This window comes from Ctenocephalides felis, unplaced genomic scaffold, assembly GCF_003426905.1.
Source record: "Ctenocephalides felis isolate EL2017-DRISC unplaced genomic scaffold, ASM342690v1 CF-g0.4_SCAFFOLD_00845, whole genome shotgun sequence".
Lineage (NCBI taxonomy): Eukaryota > Metazoa > Arthropoda > Insecta > Siphonaptera > Pulicidae > Ctenocephalides > Ctenocephalides felis.
The window spans coordinates 73,484,568-73,485,092 of NW_020536999.1; positions in this window are offsets into that span (position 1 = coordinate 73,484,568).

Here is a 525-nt window from a genome sequence, read left to right on the forward strand (position 1 = left end):
AGGGCAATCTTACTGTGGTTTGGATAGGTCGGATTATTTTTCAAAAACTTATGATTTACTAAAACGACGAAACTTTTTATAAACCTTTAACTAACGACCCCACCGATCATTTAAACAGACAAACGCAAAACTCATTGGCAATTAATTAAAAAAAACAAATCTCCAAATCATTAGGGTTTTCTTTAAAAGTTTTTCATCCCAGTTTTCCCAAGTTGTATTGTCTTCCTAAAATTCACAAACCTAATTTACCTCTCAGACCATAGTTTCCGATTTGAATTCTCCTTAAGTAAACTCTCCAAACATATCAGCTCCATTCTCTCTAAGGTTACTGTTTTATCTAAATTTAATGTTCCAATTCTTTTGATTTAGCAAAAAATTTAAAGAATTTTACAATTCCTTCCAATTCTTCCTTGTTAGTTTTGATGTCATCTCCTTTTTACGAACATTCTTGGGATTGGCTTTAGAAGCTGTTTCTGCCCGCTGGAATGATATCCAACCACACACTTCGATTGACTTGGTTTGGTT